General features: G+C 44.3%; 1 long non-coding RNA gene across 1 annotated transcript in view; it reads right to left on the reverse strand.

Annotated features, from left to right (window-relative positions):
- The window catches only part of LOC132209789 (uncharacterized), a 47970-nt gene extending 40054 nt beyond the window's left edge, over positions 1–7916 (reverse strand). The window contains exon 1 of the long non-coding RNA XR_009445876.1: positions 7843–7916. This is a non-coding gene — a long non-coding RNA (uncharacterized LOC132209789). The remainder of the gene's footprint in view (positions 1–7842) is intronic.
- Between the last annotated feature and the right edge of the window lie 14569 nt (positions 7917–22485).

Below are 22485 nucleotides of genomic sequence, written 5' to 3' on the forward strand. Positions count from 1 at the left end.
AGGTATTTCCCCTTTCATGAGTTTCCACCGCAGCCACCTCCAGTGCAACAAGTACCTGTGGATATAAGCATTCCATTCACCTCCCTGCATCCTACTAGCATGACCTCAGTGAGACCCTAGGCTTATCTTTGCTTTGGCTGCGTAGGTCTTCTTTCTCAGAGGTAGTGTGCAGTGCATTTAGTGGGCCACTGCTCCTTGTGGAACTGCTGTAAAATGCAGCTGCTTATAACTTAATAAGGTGGCAGCTCTTATAGAAAGTACTTTAGTACTTCTCAAATAGAGCAAGCACAGACAGATTTACCCCCGACTTTTATATGGGTAAGAGAGGTTGCAAGCCACCAATCCTTATGTAAGTATTAGCTCAAAGTCTTCTGAGGCCTGCCATTGCAGTGTATCTGGGTCATGTCAAAAGCAGAGAGATAGAACAGGGGCTGAAGATGGGGCAAGATTCAATAGGGTGCCCTCTCTCAATTTGAAGTCAGACTTCTCCATGCTTTTTCACAGGAAGCTGTCTTCCAGACCAACCAAAATGCCCACTATTTTAGTGTATTGGCCTCTGAGCATTCTCCTGCACACTGTCCCACTGAGGTCCTCAACTGAATTTGCCTTTGTGAGAAACCATTTGCCTCACCCTCTCGTGTGCTAGAAAACTGACAGAGTTGTCCTGCCTGTAGTCCACTCATGCCTTGTGATTCACCACATTCAGGTTATAATTCTAACTAGCCTCAGTGATATTTGCAGGCATGTGTCTAAGCTGGTGGCTCTGCGTGCCATGTTAAGCATCAGGACATCTTCATTAGCTATGTAATGTTGATCACCCCACTTGTGAGCTCCACCAGCCAGGCAGCTGGCACTTCTTGGGTTAATGAAAGCAGAAAATCAGAAAGAAGGTTATCATGAGGGAACTTGTATACAATCAGAAACAAGTGATCCATGGTTGCACCAGTCATGAATTGTTCACCATGCCAGATAGCAGGATCGAGGTAGCTAGGAGTTGAGAATTGGTAAAATCAGGAATCCATCATTATATTCAGTGTTCACAGGAATGCCGTGTCATAGGGTCATCTGCAGTTACCCGACATCGCATGGGAAAGCAACTATTATGTACAGCTCAGGAACTACAGCCTTTATTAACTCTCACCTGTTCTGCATTGCTCCTTTTGATTGTCTACTATCTTGTCCTGCTAATGAGATGGAGCAATTTCAGAGAGAGAGAGAGAGAGAGAGATCTACTGTTTTTGATTGTTATTCCTGCTAAATGTGATAATGTGACAGCAGAAATAAAGGTCTGAAACTGGTATCATTGGCAGTTGTGTGAGGGTAATGTGGACTTGTGAATAAGGTGTGGAGCTAGATGAACACGGAGGCCAAGCAGCATCTTAGGAGCAGGAAAGCTGACGTTTCAGGCCTAGACCCTTCTTCAGATGAAGGGTCTAGGCCCGAAATGTCAGCTTTCCTGCTCTTACGATGTTGCTTGGTCCACTGTGTTCAACCAGCTCCACACCTTGTTATCTCAGATTCTCTAGCATGTGCAGATCCTACTATCTCTGGACATATGAATATAAAGCATGAGTCCTGAGTGCCAGGATTTCTGCTGGTTAATGATAGGTAGGGTATATTGAGTGGAATATGAACCTGTTAATGAGGTGGTTGAGAGATGTCATTGGACAGTGCATTCATTGACCTTGGCTATTGAAGTGAGGTCATTAGATATTTTGTGGCACTGTTGCCAGGTTGTTGAGTGCAGACATTGGAAATTGACCTCTTTGGGCACCTGCTCCAAATTTCTTCTTGGGATTGTTGAAAAGATTCATCTGACTCTCTGTGGAAACCTGATGGCTCTACGCTTATTCACCTCAAGCACTAAGGCCAATACTGCTGTGCCTGTGATCCCGAGCTCTATCTCTCTTCTGCTGTTTTATTTTCAAATATATGCAATTGTAAAACTAATAATCAGCAGCATCCATATATCCTTCAGCGCAGCCTGTATTTAAAAGGGAAAAATAAGCTCCTTTACAAACAGAAACCTGGCTACACTAAATGCTTTTAGCACAAAGCAGTTCAGACCTTTGCTGAGAAAAGTGGAAGAGCACATGGGTGACAGTGTGTTTTGCTCCTGCCACCTAATTTTCATGCTACCCTGGAACTGATTCAGGCGAGTCACAAATTTCAATTCCATTATCAGTTCTATCCATTTTTGAGTCCTCGCTCTCTTCATCAGTTCACTAACTGATTTGGATGTATTTATGGAATCAAATACATGATCTGGAGAGTGATCACGGTTAAAAGACCAAATCAACATCCCATATTCTTGGTTTCCTCACCAGATTCCAGGCCATATCGTCATTCTTTTTATCAGTTTATGTGCAGCTTTTGAACATGTAGGAAGGATTTTTCAGATCAGAATCATTGATATCAGATGCTCCATTGTGCCACTTATGGACCTCTCCAATTACAACTTCCTGTGCCTCAGACAATAGGAGCAATATTCTCCTGACCTTTGCTGTATCAATGCAACTATCACTGAACTGCATGTGGTTTTTGTTCTCAAGTCATTTGCTCTCCTATTTGACTGGAATATTGATGTTGACCTATTGGAGCTATTCTCTGGCTTTTCTTTCAAACAAATCTATCATATAGCCTGAGGCTATTAGCTTCAGTGAGATTTAGAGATTTGTTTTGTTTAGAACTGTTAAATCTTTTGGGTCTTTGTACAAAGGTTTCTGCTAACTGTCCTACTACAGATTTTTTAATCTAAAATTGTGGCTGATGTATGGGGGACAAAAAGAACACAATCAGCTGGTGCAACGCTTCTCAAACATTTTCTGGCATAGATGATAACGCTCCTGAGATGCTGCTGGGCCTGCTGTGTTCATCCAGCCTCACATTTTATTTTCTGGCATAGCCCTGTTTTGGTACATGAAAGGTAGACCTGTGAGGGAGTGGGAGATAATGCCTGTGGGTGCTGATTACTGGGAGTGATGTCGTTAGGGACACTGAGAGGATGTGGGGGGTGGGTGGTTAAGGGATGGGAGAAAGGCCTATGAAAGTGGCAGGAAATTTTTGAACAGATAGGATTTACCTCCCCATTAGCTCTCCTTTAAGGACAGGATTCAGGCCACCATGATCAAGAGCAAAAGCTCCTACTTTATGTGAGACAGAAAGCAAGCCTGTTTTTTGTATCTTTTTTCATTTTTATGCCTTTTCTTTTAGCTTTACTCCCATGGCTTCAGAGACCTAATCTTGGGCCAAATGGGGGCCCTGACAGATAGCATGGCAGAGAGCACAATCCTCCCATCTAGACCCCGATTCACATCCACAAAAGGCTCAACGTGAGGGGCAAGCAATCCTGAGGCACGTTGTGAACAGTGAGGGCAGCTAAACAAAGAGGAATTTTTAAAGCTATTTATTGCAAAGTAAAAATTGTTTAGGACGAAGCTGCTTAACAAAAAAGGAAAACCCATCCAGATGTATCGTTTGGATCATGGGTGTGGTAACACCTGCCAGTGGCTCTCCCTTTAGGGTATGGAGCTTCGGGCTCAAATGGATTCAGCCTACCACAGGGATGCTACCTCCACACAACTGGCAAACATTGTACCTGGCTGGGGTAGAGTTTGATGATTGGCTGATGCATGGTGTCAAAATGTCCATGTACCCACAAAGGAGCTATTTCATTTTCTTCAAGTTTAAGATCAATGATATTATAAATCCTGATAGATAAGTATTCATGCATCCTTTTGCTGTCAGCTAAATGTGGCTGATTGCTCATCATTAAATTTCACGTAGCCTGCCTCTTCTTGGTTCTATGAAGTATTGTTGCAGAAAACTACATGAATACATTCAAGAAATTTATTGCTATTCTGACATAAGTTTGTTCACTTATCCTGAACAAAATGGAAGCCAAAACTTTGCATTAAAATCACTCTGCCTTGATGCTCATGTTGTCTATTCTAAACATATATACATTCTACCATTTGACATTGTAACCACTACTCCTACCACTAATTTGAATCCTGCAATTGTATCCATAACATCTTCAGTGCTTACTTACCTCAGATCATATCCTTGCCTTTAATTGAAATGATTTTATCATTAAGTGCTTAGGCCATCCCTCTCTCTCTGTAATGATTCCAATATTTTCTTGTAAACCTTATAACCTTGCATATTCAGTTTTAAGCCTCGAGTATCCTGCAATCATGTCTCAATTTGAGTTTGCTTTTGCGTTTCATTCCTCATGTTATTTACAGCTTGTGTTTTTGTGTAAAGAACACTGAACGAGGCTTTATGTTCGAACATATTCTTCTTATCTGTGGGCTTTATTTTTCAATGACAAAGAATTAGGTTTTAGACTTGCTCACCAAGTTAATAAAATGTGAGGCTGGATGAACACAGCAGGCCAAGCAGCATCTCAGGAGCACAAAAGCTATGCTGCTTGGCCTGCTGTGTTCATCCAGCCTCACATTTTATTATCTTGGAGCTTTTGTGCTCCTGAGATGCTGCTTGGCCTGCTGTGTTCATCCAGCCTCACATTTTATTATCTTGAGCTTTTGTGCTCCTGAGATGCTGCTTGGCCTGCTGTGTTCATCCAGCCTCACATTTTATTATCTTGGAATCTCCAGCATCTGCAGTTCCCATTATCTCTGATACTTTTTGCTCACCAAGTTGGTGGGTTTGTTTGCAAATGTTTCATCACCTTGCTAGGCAACATTATCAGTGCACCTCTGGAGAAGCATCGGTGTTCTGTCCTGCTTGTTATTTATATGTCTCAGTTTGTTGGGATGTTTGGTACCATTTCTGGTTCAGTTTTCTTCCAGTTTGGCCTATGTAGTGTTTCTCACAGTTCTTGCATGGTATTTTGTATTTTCTGGTTTTGCTACGTAGGCCAAACTTGAGGAAAACTGATTATATGGATGCATGAACACCAACCAGCCACAAAGAGACACCGCTAATTCTCAATGATCTCACTACAAACAGACAACGAGGAACACAAATTCGACTGGGACAACACATCCATAATTGCAAGCCAAACAGAGGCATGCCAGGGAATTCTTGGAGGTCCAGTATTCCAACTGGAACTCTATGAACAAATATATTGAATTAGACCCTGTGTACTAACCACTGGGAAACAGAACCAAAATATTACCAACCACTCCCAGCAAACTGAGGCACATAATTAACAAGCAGGACAGAACGCTGACACTTCACTGGAGATGCACTGATGATGTTACTCAGTAGGGCGACAAAACATTTGCAACCAAAACACACCAGCTACACGAGCATGTCTACAACCTCATCCACAACTCAAGCTACAAATCTTCTCAAAAACTTTAATGACAAAGAATATTAGGTGGATTCCCAATGTCAAGAATTGGACAACAAAAGACTTGAATGAATTCGGAGAATATCTATAAGGTCTCCACTTCATTGTATCATTCCTTGAACAGAAGAAAACAAGTTTTTTTTAAAAAATAGTATTCTGACAGAAATGTACCACTGATTTTCTTAATTGGTTTGCCACGTTAACATGTATATATCTTGAAAAATAAGCATAGCTTAACTGTTAAATATTGTGTGGTTAGGTAGAAAACATTAGAAGGCAATAATTTTAATCTCGGACTATATGATTGAAAAATAAACATTTCCAATTATTTCATCTTGTACAAGTGGGAAAAGCTGCTTCCCAGTTGAAATGGCTTTGCTAGCATTTCGATGAAGAAAACTTACTCTCTTAATCTCCAAGATTAATTACCAATGCATTAATTCAAGTCTTGCAGCAAACAGATAAATGAATAAGATGAAATTGAGAGCAATGTTTATGAGAGACAGCTGCCTTTCTCTGATTGTAGAGATTCCAAAGTATCTATTTCTTAGAGATTTAGGTAGTGGTTTAGGTGCATCAATCTTTAAGGTTTGAATCTTATGTTTTTTGGCAAAGTTAAACATTTGGAGGGGTTTTCACCGTGAAACCAAGTGAGACTTCTTGTCCTATTTGATCAAATGTGCCTCATTAATTACTTACCCCATCCTTATGGTATGCCTTACATCTGATCCTAGCCAAATCTTACCTCATGCCATTCCCAGATTAAGTCAACACTCAGCACACATCCACTGAAAAGCCAACATCCATTACACCCACACCATCTTCTATGGGTAGTCTGAAGATGTCACCCATCACAAAATATGCAGATTCTGATCTGATCTACCAGTATTTTTATGGCTAATTCATTTGAATTTCTGATGAATATGATTAACAGCCGGCTTTCATTTACTGATTTCAAAGTCCTCCAGGGTAATTCAACCTTTGTATTCATTCTGGAATTCTGTTTCTATTAGTCATATGGCCGTTCCTTAAAGATCTCAGCAAAGTGACACAAAGCAGTATTTTTCTAGTCAAAGAAAAGGAAATGGAGAGGTTAAGGCTACAGTGATAAAACTCCAAGTTGATTTGTTTGTTAACTGCACTGTCACAGTCACTGTGATAGTTCCAATGCACTTGGGAGGTGATGATGTGTAGGATAGACATAGGATAGTGTTCTGGAGGTACAGTTTGGAATCCCATCAGAGTAGATGTTTGAATTTAAATTCAATTAATAAATCTGGAATTAAATGTTAGCCTAACAGAGATAGTGGTACTATTATTATTTGTCATAAATGCCCATCTGGTTCACTAATTCTCTGTGGGATAGAAAAATGTGCCATCTTTACCTCACCTGGCCAGCATATGACTGCAGACCCACTGCAATATGATGTTTCTTAAATTCTTGGTAGCTCTCAGTTGTACCTAATTGCTGCAAAATCTGATAAGAGGAATAAAACTAGAGGCACAACCCGGCATCAACCAAGGCCCTAGAAATGATAATGGTGCATTCAACCCTGCAAAGTTCTCTTGGTTGACATCTGAGGAATTGCACCAGGATTGAGAGACCTGACCCCAGTCTACTTAAGTAACAGCCTGACAGAGTGACATTCATAGAATCATAGCTTACAATGTCACAGACACCACCATCAAACTTCCTGAGGTAGCAGCACAGCAGTAGGCAGTTGGGATACAGTTGTCCTTGCAGATCTCGACATTAGATTTGAACCTCTCTGACATTTTGTGACATAGGGTTAAGCAATGGTAAATAAACCAGCTGATTATTACATACTGCCTCCGTCCAATACCCTGCTCTGCTCATCCATGCTGAACACCCTAAAATTATAAAGCCAGAAAAGATTTGTTTTTATATGTGTCTGATACTTTTTGATTATGCATTTTTATCAGGGACTTCAGTTGCAGTGTGTAATTTCTGGACTATCGTTATTGGCAAAAGTCATTTTTTTTCTCTGTTTGTTATCTTTATTTACTATCATCGATATAAACATGAACGGTATCTATACTGCATTGAAGCACATGACCATTACCTGGGTAAAATAATGTTTTCATTTCTGCAGCTTTATCAGTTGTATCTTGTGCATAACTCACATGAATCTTAATAGCATCATACATTGGGATAGTTTTGAAATGGTTTTGCTGCAGATCTGTTGTTCATCTTTGATCTCTGCGGGTTTGAATTCAATCTTTGCCAAGGAAATAAATGAATAAGCTTTACTGATGTGCTGTCAGTACTTTTATTTTGGCAGAAGGCCGATGCAAATAGGCTCATTTGAAGGAAAAATTGAGACCGCAACATTCGTCTTCTCGGAAATTTACAAACATTCTTTTGTTAAAATGTTACGAAATGAACACAGGAAATTTGCAAAACAATTAGAAAAAGAAATTGCATATATGGAATAATAATATTGAAAACTCACAACATTCAGTAAGATTATTTTAAATATTCAAATCTTCTGATACTATACCTTGTAAAGCCATCAGATCTGTGTGATTCTGCCATTCATTACGAGCCATGTAGATGAACCAATCTATGTGTGCTAATTGAAGCAGAATGCTGTTACTTTTCATGGGGAACACTACATGTTTAATAGGTACATACTCTACATATTTATGAGCAATGCAGCTCAGCAGGCTGCTTGAGAATTCACACAGTATGTCCTGTTATATGGCCTCTGATAAATTGTTGCTCTTGATTAATTTTCATCCCGCGCAGTCACGAAAATGCTTTGAAATTTGAAATGTTCTGATCCAGATTAACTCCTTGCAAACCTGAGATGTTTGAATTGGAATCACATCAGTGGTCATCTTATTGAGGCATTGTTCAAAAATATTGAGCTGGACTTTTTTGAGAAGTGGGAATCTTACAAAGATTTCCATTCCACTCCCTCTTTCTTACGCAATGAATCAGCTCCACATTTCTGCCAAGAGATGCCAATCAGGATTCCTTCAGCAAACAGAGCCATGCTTCCACTGTGAAAGTATACAACAGGCGTGAAAAAGTAAGCCACAGCCCCTTTTTCACAGCAGTCGGTTGAAATGTAGCAGGTCAACATCACAGGCAGGCACATTAATAGCTGCTATCTAAGTGAATAAGGTAAGTATGACATTTGGGTGCAGGGAGGATTGCGTGCCAGGTATGTAAGGTGCCAGGTGGATCAGCTGTAGGTTTAGGCATCAGGTGAGTAGGATGCCAGAAGAAAGATGGCAAAGAGGCCACATGAAGTGAAATGTTTAGGCTATAGTGAGATGGATAGAAAGTATAAACTTTGGAGTATGGGCAGTTTGGATTTGGTGAGGGGAAGTGTCAGGTCTGGAGCAGGGCGCAAGTGGGTCAAGCCTCAGTGGGTAAAGCCCAAGTGGGAGGGTCGCCCAACTGCAGAGAAAGGGGATTGGGCCCCAGGGGATGGTGGGCCTGGTGGCATCTCGTCAGGGTCAGAAGTAGGTCGTGAGGTATGTCAGAGTGACAGCTTGTCAGGCCCAGAGTGATGTAATGTCAGATATCAGGTTCAGTGGCAGTAGAAGGGGATATGGTGGAAGGGGTGTTCAGGTCCCGGGGCAAAGAACAGGTGACGGTTCCAGAGTGGGGGGCTTTCTGATTCGGCAGTAGAATTCAGATCTCAGAGTGGAAGTGGGGAAGTAAACATGGGCTGGGAGGTCATTGGGATGTCAGGACAGACAGTGTCAGGTTTCCAGGTATAGAGGAGGTGGTGTCCAGACCAGCAGTGGGGTATGTTTCATCCCAGGATGAGAGGAGTGGTCTGGGGGTGGTGTAGTTGGTGGTGTGCAAGCTAAATTACGGCGAGTTTAATAGTTAGTCAAGAGTCTAGGTATTTTAAAATCTGACTTTTTTGACTAACTACTTAACTTTAATGAAACCCTCCAGCTTCTTTGATTTTAACTTTACAGAGGTTCCAGATATAGGGGAATTGACCAGTTGAATCTTTGATCTCCTGAGCAATTCCTATGAAATCTTATTCAATGGAATTCCACAGAGTTGTCATGCACAATTCCCAAATATCCTTTAGAAATAATTACATAGCCATCAGAAAATCAGGCCCAATACCTTTATTTGACATCGGTATATGGTGGTGACAACATTGTCTAAGATCACAAATTTCATATGTTTAAAGAAAAGGCAACTTACCAGCTAAGTGTACAGAAACGTCAAAATGCTTCGGTGCAGTGGGATCTGGGCTTCACCTTATGTGAATCACAGGAAGCCAGTGTATAGGTACAGCTGGTAAAAAAGACGGAAAATTGAACTTTGCTGAAGGAATGGAGTATTAATGTTGGGAAGTATTATCACTATCATTGGTGAGACCATATCCGGAGCACTCTGTACAGTTTAGGTCCGCTTATTTGAGAAAGGTTGTAATCGTATTGGAGGCTGTTCAGGGAAGGTTCACTAGATTAATTCCAGAGATGAAAGGCTTGACTTATAGAGAGATTGAGCAGTTTTGACCTGTACTCATTAGAGATTAGAAGGATGAGAAGAGGTCTATTCGAGGTATATAAGGAGATTGACAAGGTAGACAAAGAGTAGTGTTTTTCCTTGTGGGGCTATCTAGAAGGAGAGGTCATAGCTTTAGGCTAAATGTTAGCAGATTTAAAACAGAGATGAGGAGTAATTATTTCTCCCCTCGTATCTGTGGAACTCATTATCCCAGGATTTGGTGGATGTCAGGGAACTGAGTTAATTTAAGGAGGAGATAGAAAGGTTTTTAATTAGTAAGGGATTAAAGAGTTAGAAAATTGAGTGAGAAGGTGGAATTGACACCAAGATGGAATCAGTCACAATGATAATAAATAGTGAAGCCCATTTGATAGACTTAGTGAAAATCACTTTGGCAGCTCACTCTCAACTGGGATATGCTGCATGGAGACCTAATGTATGAAACTGATAACTTAATAAAAACCAGAAGAATGATTTTTACCACTCACCTGTCTCATTCTTTCCTGGTGAAGAGGGTAAATTTCTCCCCACATTCGTGAGACACTACAATTGTTTGGGTAATTTGCAAAATTGAAATTAATTTTGACACAAAATGAAAAAGAAATGTGCAAACTGTTTTATTTCTTCAAGTAGACTCTTGAACTCGGGGCTTATGCAAATTTATTTTTCTTTATTACAGTTTTCTGGCAATTAGGTGAGAAATGCCAGTGTGGGGAAATTGATTTCCTTTCTAATTGACGCAATTTGTCCAAGTATTGATTATTGACTGATCTAGCATAACACTAATAAAATGAAGGATTCAATCTGCTTTGCCATAAAAATCTGCCTAATTCCTTCCCCATCTGTACTTTTGCCTTAAACCACCCTCCAGAAATTTCAACATGTTCAGTACACAAATAAATGTTTTAGCCCATCATTCATGTGTTTTTTTCTTCATACTCTACCACCCAGGTGGATAGAGTTGTTAAGAAGGTATATGGTGTGTTAGCTTACATTAATAGAGGGATTGAGTTCAAGAGCCGTGAAATTACACAGCTATACAAAAGCCTGGTTCGGCCACATCTGGAGTATTGTGTCCACTTCTGGTCACCTCATTACAGGAGAGATGTGGACAAATTGGAAAAGGTGCAGAGGAGATTTGCCAGGATGTTTCCTGGAATGGAGAGAATGTCTTACGAGGAAAGGTTGAGAGTGCTCGGCCTTTTCTCTTTAGAACGACGAAGGTTGAGAGGTGACTTGATAGAGGTTTACAAAATGATCAGAGGTATAGATAGAGTAGACAGCCAGAGACTTTTTCCTGGGGTGGAGGCAACTATTCCGAAGAGGCATAGTTTTAAAGTGAGTGGAGGTAGTTATAGAGGGGATGTCAGAAGTAAGTTCTTTACTCAGAGAGTGGTAGGGGCGTGGAATGCATTGCCAGAGAGGGGCATCTAAGCAGCTATTAGATAGGCATATAGATGATAGCATAAGGTAGGGGTGGAGGTTAGATAGACCTTAAGTTTAGGGTATAAGTTTGGCACAATATCGTGGGCCAATGGGTCTGTACTGTCTGCACCGATCTATGTTCTATGTTCTATATTCATTTCCTACATTATGGTCCTTATATGAACGTTTCTCCATAGCCTTACTCCATCCTGCTTCTGCCTTGCATTCTCTATGTTTGAGCCTTCCAAACTCTGCATTCTTTGCATCTTTTTCAGTTGACCATTCATGGCAGATTCATTTACCTGCCTCAAACTCACAGCTGGATTTAGCAGTAACAGGGCTCCGACTGCCTGATGTGAAAGTTGGTAAGATTCGCTGCACAGTCAGCGGGACCCAAGGACCCATCATTTCGACAATGACCAACTAATTGTCATCATCAGGCTCATCACTGTAAAAGCAATGGTCACACACCCCAAGATTTCCCAGTCAGTCAGTAGGTGAGCAGCTCAGCAGCAGGCAGCAGTACCCACTCTTCTGGCTGCACCATCATAGCCAAGAAAGGAGGGTTTGGGGTAATGGTGTGATACAGGGTGAGGAAGTTTCGAAAAGCTAGTCAGGATTATTGGTACAGAAGGTCCCCTCCAATGAATGAAGAGGGCTGGAAAATTACCACCCTGCTCCCATTAATACTTTTAAACAGCTGGAAGGTGGCCACAGTTATTCTGGCAGCCTTCCCAAGCAACAGGGTATTTTATTGTTAATGGTTTAATGCCAGCAACAGCGGGGATCGGATAATAAATAGGATCAATAATAACCTGCTGAACTGGGCTTTGGGTGCTAGAGCCATCTGCCACTTTCCCCACAGCTGGCCAGATGCCATGGTGGCAGAAAGGCTATGAGCATGTCCATTCTTCCCCCAGCACCCCCAACAAACCAGTCAGTACAGCTTTCCCACTTTACAGTCCATCCGTAAAGTACTGGTAAGATCCAACCACGACTTCTGGAAATCTCTTCCTAAATCATCTTGCCTCTTAACTTGTCTTGGCATCATGGTAGCCCACAAACCCACCAACACACTAAAACAGCAACTAATGAACTTAAAAAACCCTATACAGACAACAAGCAAAACAAACGTAATTTACAAAATACCTTGCAAGAACTGTGACAAACACTACATTGGACAAGCAGGCAGAAAGTTAGCCACCAGGACTAATGAACATTAACTAGCCACAAAAAGACATGACCCACTATCACTTGTATCCTTACATACAGATGAGGAAGGCCACCAGTTTGATTGGGACAACACATCCATCCTAGGACAAGCCAAACAGAGACACGCATGAGAATTCCTAGAAACATGGCATTCCAACCGGAACTCCATCAACAAACACTTTGATTTGGAGCCCATCTACCACCCTCTGAGAAAATGAACAGGAAATGACATCACCAACACAGGCAATGACATCAACGCAGGAAATGACATCGCCAACCCAAGGAACCCGAAACACATAAATACAAAGCGGGACATAACACCAGCGCTTCATCGGAGGCTCACTGTTGATGTTACCTAGAATGGTGACGAAACGTCTGGGAACAAACCTTCCCGTTCGGTGAACCAGCTTACATTCGGAACGCAATAAAGGCCCACTCTTCTGTGGACCGAGAAGAGGAGAGTACGACTGTGTTGGAGCTGGAAGGAAGACGTCGGGTTGGCTGTGCACCCTTGCAACCGGTGGATCTTAATGTTGGCTTCAGCCTAACGCTGGTTCAGGGGAGCAGCCAACCTGCAACGATGGCTGCGGCGAGTGCTCGTGCCCCAGGTCAGGGAGTCCGGAACACCATCCGTGTCTCCGTGAAGAAGGTGGATGAAGGTGCACCTGTGGACCGCACCTTCTTCATGAAGAGGGTCCTGTTGGACTGTTGTGGGTTTGCTGCTGCAGACATTTACTGCCTGCAGGATTTCCCCGGAGGAGGTTTTTACAATGTAACCTTCAGGAGTGCCAAGCTTTGCGAGCGCTTCCTAGAGGCTTTCAAGGAGAAAGGAGGTGAGGGCCCCCTCTCTGTATTGACCGCTGTCCCGCTGTTCGTGATGCCAGCGCAGAGGAGCCGTATGGTGACTGCACACATGTACAACCCGCATGTGCCAGCAGTTGATGTCCTGACCTTCCTTGGAAGGTACGTGAAGGTGGAAGGGGACCTAACCAACATTATGGACCCCTTTGGCATCTGGACCAGTAAGAGGCAGGTCAAGGTGACGCTGAGGATGGGTGCGGATGGGAACATTGTACACCCACCGTCCAGCTTCGCAATCGGCGGAAGCAAGGGCTACCTGACCTACGCAGGGCAACCTAAAGTCTGCCATTCCTATGGTAGGTCAGGTCACGTGGCAGCCGACTGCAAAGCCAGGAACTGCAGGGAGGAGGGACACCTTGCAAAGGATTGCCCACAAGAAAAAAGCTGCAACCTTTGCGGGGAAGCGGGCCACCTCTATAGGGCATGCCCACAGCGGGGGACCACCTACGCCCAGGTCGCCGGCAGGGGCAATGCGGGGCAAGCCCCCCCCACCCCGGAGGAGAGGAAGGCACCAGGGCCCTGCAAGGACCCCTGTAATGTGCAGGAGGGCCAGGTTGTGCAGGAGGGACCAGCCCCGCAGGATGGGCCTGAGGACAGCAAAGCGCCCCTGCAGGCTCCGCTCCCCCCCGACAACCCGGAGTCAACGGAGGCGGCGACAGGTGACCCAGGGGAGTGGATGACAGTCCAGAAAGTGAGGAGGAAGGCACGCTGGCGGGCCCAGGCACCGCAACCATCAGGCGGAAAGAGGCAGCTACAGGGGGGCTATAAGAGCCCCTCTGATGAGGGAGATTCGGAGGAGGCCCGCCCAAAGCAGAAGCGAAAGATCTCAAGGGAGAAGGAAAGCAACACTCCACTTCCAGGTGATGGGAGGTGTCCTGAGACTCCTTCCAACACCCAGCCACGTGCCGCTGGGGCCCTGGAGGGGCCCCTGGAACTTCCAGGCGGGAAGGAGGAAAGAGCGCGTCCACAGTCTGACCCAGAGTCGGACTCTCCTGCCTCCGTACCCCCAACAGGGGGATGCCACCCGGAAGGCAGCACGGACGGTTTCCTGAGCCCAGAGAGCGTCCAGCAGTTAGCCCGGGCAATGGGCATGAAGGGACAGATGGAGGGGCTGGACCTTGGACTTGGGGAGGGTACTGCGGTCACTGTCCACAATGGGGGTACGAGTTGCGAGCATTAATGTGCTCAGCATCAAGTCCACCGCAAGATGTGTGTTCATGTTGGCCGACCTGACCACCGTCAAGGCGGACCTCCTGTTTCTGCAGGAGTGCGGGATACTGCACCTCAGCAGGTACAGGAAATGGTCCGGCGCCTGGACCTGTGGGCCTTCGATCTGGTCGGGGGGTAACGACTGTCGCTCCTTTGGCCTGGCTATTCTGCTGCGGGGGCGCAACTTCACCATCTCTCAAGTTCAGGAGGTGGTGGCAGGGGGGCGCCTCCAAGTGGCTGATGTCACCTACAGGAATGCTCCCCTGAGGCTGATCAACGTGTACGCCCCAGCAGTACGGAGGGAGCGGTTGGCCATCCTGCAGCGGCTTCCACCCCTGCTGGCTACGTCCAGGCCGGTCATCCTAGGTGGAGACTTCAACTGCATCATCGATGCAGATGGAGGATGCAGCGTGGGGACAGCGGGTGGGGGGAGTCAACTGAACGTCACGTCCAGATTCCTGATGGGCACGGTGAAGGACGCCAAGCTGCTCGATGTCTTCAGCACCCCTGCAGACGGGGCGCAGCGGAGATACACCTGGTCGCGACCAGACGGGTCTATCTGCTCAAGGATAGACTTCCTGTTTGTGTCACGGGCGTTCTCGGTCAGGTCCACCGGCCTCGAGCCGGTGTTCTTCTCTGACCACTGCCTCCTGCTGGCCGACCGTCACTTACAGAACGACCAGCAGGACAGCAAGGGGACGGGGAAGCTCAACACGACTCTGTTGTCCCCAGAGAACGTCGAGGAGCTTAAGAGGGAGTACGCCCATTGGAGAACCGTGAAACCCCTCTTTGAGTCTCTGGGCGACTAGTGGGAAGCGGTGAAGGAGAACATCAAGAGGTTCTTTGTCTTCAAGGGTGTTTGAAAGGTGAGAGAGAGGCGGAGAAAGCTGTCGCGACTCCAGAAAAGGGTGCAGAACCTGCTCCTTCAGCAGTTGATGGGGGTCGATTTCACGGAGGACCTCTGCGAGGTGAGGGGCCAGCAAGCCACGCTCTTCGCCACGGAGGCCTCCAGGATAATCTTCCGGTCCAGGGTCCACTCCGTGGAGCAGGATGAGACGTGCTCGCATTTCTTCTTTCAGAAGGTGCACAAACAGAGCTCTGTGCTTAGCTGGCTGAAGGAGGATGACGGCTCGGTGACGTCGTCTTGGCCCGACATTTTGAGGATCAGCAGATCCTTCTATGCCGGACTGTACGATGCGAAGCCCACGGACAGCACGGCCTCCGAGTCGTTCCTGTTGTCTATCACGGAGGTCTTAGATGACGGCACGAGGGAGTGGCCGGACTGGCTGATATCCCTGGACGAGCTGACCAGAGCCCTCAAGTCTTTGGAGAGGAATAAGATTCCCGGGAGCTACGGCTTACCGGGCGAGCTGTATTCCGCTCTGTGGGACCTGGTCAGCCAGGACCTGATGGAGGTGTACGACAGTGCGCTTTGGGCAGGGGAAATGTGCAAGTCCATGAGGAAGGGCATCATCACCCTCATTTACAAGAGGAAGGGGGCGAGGGAAGAAATTAAGAATTGGCGTCCCATTTCACTGCTGGACGAGAAAACCCTGGCCAAGGTCATAGCCAACCGGGTCAGGTCTGTCCTGGAGTCGGTGATTCACCCTGACCAAATCTGTGCTGTGCCGGGCAGGAAGATCGCTGGGAGCCTCGCGCTCATCAGGGATACGATCACCTACGTGCAGGACAGGCGGGTGGACATCTGCCTCGTCAGCCTGGACCAGGAGAAGGCCTTCGACAGGGTCTCTTATGCTTACATGAGGGACGTCCTCTCCAAATTGGGGTTCGGGTGGGCATCCGCAATTGGATCCGGCTGCTCTACACCAACATCGTTAGCGCAGTCTCGATCAACAGGTGGGAATCGGACAGTTTTCCCGTCAGATCTGGAGTCAGGCAGGGCTGCCCGCTCTCTCCTGCCTTATTCGTGTGCTGTGTGGAGCCCTTTGCCGCATCCATCAGGAAGGACGTGAGCCTGAAGGGCATTACTATCCCAGGCAGCGGAGGCCTTCAGGCCAAGGCCCCCCTGTACATGGACGACGTTGTCGTCTTCTGCACCGATCGTCAGTTGGTTAGTCGGCTGTTGGACATCTGCGGCCAGTTTGAACTGGCCTTGGGTGCCAAAATCAGTAGTGGTAAGAGCGAGGCCATGTTCTTTGGGAACTGGGACAACCACTCCTTCATCCCCTTCACTGTCAGGACAGATTACCTGGAGGTGCTGGGTGTTTGGTTCGGTGTAGCTGGGGTGTGCACTAAGACTTGGGAGGAGCATATCACCAAACTGAAGCAGAAGCTGGACAGGTGGACGCTCCAGTCCCTCTCCATCATGGGTAAGAACCTCGTTATCAGGTGCGAGGGGCTTTCGGTACTGTTGTATGTGGCGCAGGCCTGGCCTATTCCCTGTACCTACGCTGCTGCGGTCACCCGGGCCATCTTCCACTTCATTTGGGGGTCAAGGATGGACCAGGTCCGCAGGGACACCATGCACAAAGACCTGGAAAATGGGGGAAAGGGCGTACCGAATGCCACCCTCGCCCTGATGGCTACTTTTGTGTGCGGCTGCATCAAGCTGTGCGTAGCTCCTTAGTATGCAAGCACCAAGTGTCACTACTTACTGAGGTTCTACCTGTCCCCGGTGTTGCGATGGATGGGCCTGGCCTCGTTGCCGCGGAACGCTCTGAGTAGTTGGACGGTCCCGTACCACCTGTCCTTCGTGGAGAAACACCTTTGACCACAAGGCCGTCAGGCAGTGGTCAGCACGTAGTATCCTCGGGACCCTTCGGGAAAAGGAGAGGGTGGATCCCGCCATGTGGTTACCCATGCGGACTGCCAAAGTCGTTTGGCAGAATGCTTCATCACCAGAACTTTCAAACAAGCACAAGGACATTGCTTGGCTGGCGGTGAGTGGGGCTCTGCCAGTGAGATCCTTTATGCATGCCTGGAATATCTGCGCCGCTGCACGTTGCCCTTGAGGTGGCTGCGGGGGGGACGAGACTGTCGATCACCTCCTTGTGGAGTGTGCCTATGCGCAGGAGGTCTGGAGGGGGATGCAGTGGTATTTGTTGAGGTTCTTCCCGAGCAGCTCTGTGACGCGGGACTCCGTGCTCTACGGGCTGTTTCCCGGGATGCACACCGAGACCAACATCAACTGCTCCTGGAGAACCATCAACGCGGTGAAAGATGCTCTTTAGTCTGCCCACAACTTGCTGGGCTGCCAGCTGAAAGAACTGACCCCGAACGAATGTTGCAGACTGGCGCACTCCAGGGTCCAGGACTATGTGCTGAGGGACACGCTAAAGCTTGGGGCAGCCGCCGCCAAGGCACAGTGGGGAAAGACCACGGTATGAAACCCCTCATCCAGAATAGAAAAAGGGCCCTATCTGGTAACTGGGCCCAGCTGGAGCCTTCCCCAACTGATCAGGGGGCCAACAGGGACTGTGCGGGGTGACGACTGCCAGGGTATTTTTTTTGCTTTTTTTTTTCTTCTTTGTTTGTTTTTTTCCTTTAGTTGGTGTACGTACCCCCGGGGTAATCTGGAGCGGCTTGCATGACTGGGTAGGTGTATAAATATGTTTTATTTTTTGTACATCTTATGAATAAAGTATATTTTTTCAAATAAAAAAAGTGACGAAACATCTGAAAATGAACCTTCCAGCTCAGCGAGCAAACTTACATCCAGAACCTCAACCTGAGCTACAAATCTTCTCAAAACTCGCTCTTAACTTGTCTCTCTAAATTTAAAATCTCTTTTCCCACTTTCAGCAAAAATTGTAAACAGAATGTCCAAACGTTCTTTTCCTGATTCACCATCCACTTGTAACTATTTTAAATATTTTAATCCCTCACTGTAAAATGTTCGCGTTAATACCTTTGTGAATCAGGCTTGAAGAATGTTTGATTGGTGTATAGTTTCATTAACCTGTAGCAATAAGCAGAATTCACAGCTGCACAAAGCTGAAACTCTGTTGCATGATTGAAAAGCAAAGTATTAGCTGTTTGATGATTATTGGTGACATTTTCCACTTACACTTTATTTAAGAAATTCATGTTTCACTTGAAGTCATAGTGTCATGATGACACTGAAGAAAGCCTTTTAGCTCCCAGGGCCCACAGCACCTTTCTGTGGAGTAATTCAGCTAGTTCCAATTACACTGCTGTACCCCATCATCTGGCAAGTTTATTTTCCTGACTGTCAAATTTCCATTTGGCAACATTGATCAACATGGCGTCCATCACCTTCAGAGGCAGCAAATTCCAAGTCATTGCAGCTAGCTGTGTAAAATTGGCTTGCCCTCACAGTCCCCGGTAAGTATTGATCTGTGGCTTTGTTCCTAGTTGCTCCATCATCAATTGTTGAGGATAGATTTTCCTTGCCCACTTGAACTAAAACTGTCGTAATCTTATACGTTGGATCAGATCAGCCATGATTTCATTGGATGGCGAAACAGATTAGAGCAGCTGAATGATCAATTCCTTTGTTCCAATGATTTCCCGCCACCTGGTTTTCTTTGAGGAGAACAATGCCAGCTTTTCTACAGCTCTTAAATTTTGTCATTTAAAGAATTGTTCAGGTGCATCTTCTGTGAACTACCTCAAGGATGCTCACACATTCTCCCTAATATGGGGTGACCAGAAATGGATGCAATGCTGCAATTATGGCCTAGTTAGATCTTCATAAAAGTTCAACAAATGTCTCTGTTTTTACTCTTGATGCCCCTATTTATGAAATATATATTTCCATATGCTGTGCCAATTTCAAAGAGCTATTCACATGAACCTTCAGCACGCCAGTGCTCCTGACTTGTCCTTAAAGAAAGTATGCCATTAAAATAACTGACTGCTTGGAGATTATGAATAAAATGCGTATATATGAGCAGAAAGTGAAACTGACTGGTACATATACATAGTTTTCATTTGTAAATTATTTTTCCTTTACATATATAAGGTAACTTGTAGCTTCAAATGATGATATGTGCATTTTTTTCAATGAAAAGATAATGTTAGAATAAAGCATTTGTAAGGACACAGTACACTGTAACTTACTTTTTTGATGTGCAATGTCTATTGTAAAAGCTTTATAGAAATAAATTTATAGAAACGTAAGGTATGAAAAGCTACACATACAAAATGTGTTTTATTTTTGACAGTAATTTGAATATTTTGAAGCATTAATTGCACATTTCCTGTAGACTGACAAATTAGCATGTCCAATGGCTTTGAAAAACAAAATCTTCAGTCGAGACAAAATTTGGTAAAAGTCACTTCCTGCATAAAAGCCCTTGAAATATGATTCTGTGCAAATTATACTTGTAATCAGCACCATCCAGTGTGATTACAGGATGTAAATTCTGCATCTGTCAAATTGCCTTTAATTTTTGTTTCAAAACATGATGGAGAGAGCACAGAAAGACAGAAAGATGGTTGTTACTGTGATCGAAAAATCCATTAGCACCTCTTTTTTTCCCTTTGCTGGAGTGCATGGATCCAAACAACTCCAACAGCGTGTCAAAAAAACTAATTGATTTGTTGATCTGTGTAGCATATACTTGTTCTTACATAGATACCAATGATCAACAGTTAATGTTAATGTTTTGAAGCTTGTAAATATATCAACAATCAGACCTAAAAACGTCAGTTTTTAAGTCCAATTGTTGATATATTTATAAGCTTCAAAACTGACATTTTTAGGAAGCCTTTGATTTCAGTTTCACCAGTGTCCCAATATTTTGCTTTTTAAGTAAGATTTTACCAATTCTTAAGATATCTTATTGTTTTATTAGAGTATACCTATCAGATGCTTTGTCACATTTAATAAAAAAATGCAGAAATCCATCTAGATTGTTTTCATCAATGTTCCCAAATTTCTGAAGAAGAAACTGAAATATGTGTACTGCAAATAATGAAATTAGTCTTGATGAAAATCTCAATAGCTATCATTCACCAAGTAAAAGTGAGACAAAGACCTTTGTGTCACCAACGGAATTCATTAAAACAGCCTCAGAAGCAGTTCAAAGAATGTCTCAAATGTACTCTAGTTTGGCAGATCTGCCTGATGTTTTCCATTTGCTATTAATTTAGATTCAGAAACTGAATTCCAGATTAGTCTGATTATAGTTGTGCAAATGTGCAAGTTTCAAAATGTTTAAAATCTTGCCTAATGCATAAAAATGTGTTGTGTTAGAAACAGTTTGGGAAGAAATGTGGAAGAACCTTGGGGCTTCTGGCAAATCCTATCTTGAGGGTGGGAGTAACCTACGGCATCGACCAGTTTCCAAATAAAGAGATAATAGTTTGTTAAACTTCCTACTAATGTCACAAAATGCTTTGTTGAGAAAAATATTTGTATCCATCAATGGTGATATCCTTCTCAGCAATGCATTAAAACTTTGTTGAAATAAACTACTATTGAGCTCTTGGATGTTTTTCCAACACAACTATTACAGATGGAATTAGAACAGTTGGATATTTCATTTTGTTTGGTGCAGATATGATAAGCCAAAGGGCCTTTTTCTGTGCTGTATGTCTCTATGACTCTAACTTAGGTTAAGATTGAGGGCTTGCAGTGGTCGAGTAGCATTATTGCTGGACTGTTAATCCAGAAACACTGGTTCAAATACCACCACAGTAGGTTGTGGAATTTGAATTCAATAAAAATCTAGAATTAAGAATTTAACGATGACCATGAATCCATTATTAATTGTAAGGATAAAATCCATCTGGTTCACGAATGTCCTTTAGGGAAGGAAAGTGCCATCCTCACCTAGACCCACAGCAACGTGGTTGATTCTGAATTGCCCTGTGGGCAATTGTAGATGGGTAATAAATGCTGGCCTGGCCAACGACAACCATATCCTGTAAATGAATGAGCAAAAAATATAAGCTCAAGTCCAGCCATCCCTTGCTTTCTCCCCGTACGATAAGGAGTGATTACATTTCAGGTCTTACAGAAAACAAATCCAAATGTCACACAGGGCTAGGTGATTTAATGAAAATCCTGAAAGCTAAAGTCATTAAAACCAATAAGTGAAATCATATAAAGGCCTGAGTAATGTTGGCTATGGCAAGAAATATGGAAGAACCTTGGGGCTTCTGGCAAATCCTATCTCGAGGGTGGGAGTAACTTACGGCATCATTACTGCATCATTTAAGGCAGTGGCCAGTTTCCAAATAAAGAGATAATAGTTTGTTAAACTTGCAATGTCACAAAATGCATTATTAATATTCAGTTTCCTACCTTACCAAATGCACCAAAAAAAGCAGACATCGATAATTCCCAATATGGAAGCTAATGTAGTGACTTGGTGACTTCGGCACTCCAATTACTCCAATAAACCACCATAATGAAGACAAGGTACCAATATCTCAGGGCATGGTCCATGGGCACTAGATGCACAAATTCAACATCTACAAACATTGACATCAAATCTGTGCCAGCCTTTAAGAATGGTCATAGCACATCACTGAACTGCTTACAGTACAATTCTGCACTTCAGTGCTGCACATTGTGCTCCAGCAATAAATATCATTGGAATGCTGCTACAAGGACATTGGGTGTTCACCCACCTCATAGACTGGACTGACCTGCATCCTTAGCTTCATACACTATCATAATGCCTAGTTATTTCAATCTTACTGGAATGCTAACAGCATCCCTACCTTGCATTATCTTGACTGACATTCTTGCACTTTTCCCCCTCAGCCAGAGATACTATTACTGCTGCCTTGTCTTGCTACTTAATGCAGGCACAAATCCTCAATGCTTACCATGGTTGACCTCAGTAAAATCAAGAGAAATAATCTTCATACAGTAAGTCAAAGGCAACCCCTGGTATCAGTCCAGGGGATTGGACAAGGTTTTTCACCTGCCTGGAATGATCAGAGTCAAGATCCTCTCCACATAGGAGCTAAATGTTGGAATGCCCTCTATACCTCTTGACTCTTTCTGCCC

This window comes from Stegostoma tigrinum, chromosome 6 (assembly GCF_030684315.1).
Source record: "Stegostoma tigrinum isolate sSteTig4 chromosome 6, sSteTig4.hap1, whole genome shotgun sequence".
NCBI lineage: Eukaryota > Metazoa > Chordata > Chondrichthyes > Orectolobiformes > Stegostomatidae > Stegostoma > Stegostoma tigrinum.